Here is a 314-nt window from a genome sequence, read left to right as displayed (position 1 = left end):
GTGCTAGGCACTATGCTATGCTCTTTTCAAGTTCCATCTCATTTAATCCTTACAGCAATCCTATGAGTCATGTATCATTATTTTCTGGACTTGCAGATGAAAAACTGAGGCACAGGGAGCTCAAAGTCACCCAGCTTGTATGTGGCAGAATTAGTATTTGGATCATGCAGTCTGGCCCAAGCCAGCATCTCTTCTGCCAGACCCTAGGCTGCCTCAGGACAGGGGCTGTCATTCATGCCCCCAATATTTATTCAACAAGCATCCACTGAGCATATATATATATATATATATATATATATATATATATATATATA

The sequence above is a fragment of the Suricata suricatta genome, chromosome 9 (assembly GCF_006229205.1).
Source record: "Suricata suricatta isolate VVHF042 chromosome 9, meerkat_22Aug2017_6uvM2_HiC, whole genome shotgun sequence".
Classification (NCBI taxonomy): Eukaryota; Metazoa; Chordata; class Mammalia; order Carnivora; family Herpestidae; genus Suricata; species Suricata suricatta.
The sequence above is the reverse complement of the archived record's forward strand: the minus strand, read 5'-3'. Positions refer to the sequence as shown.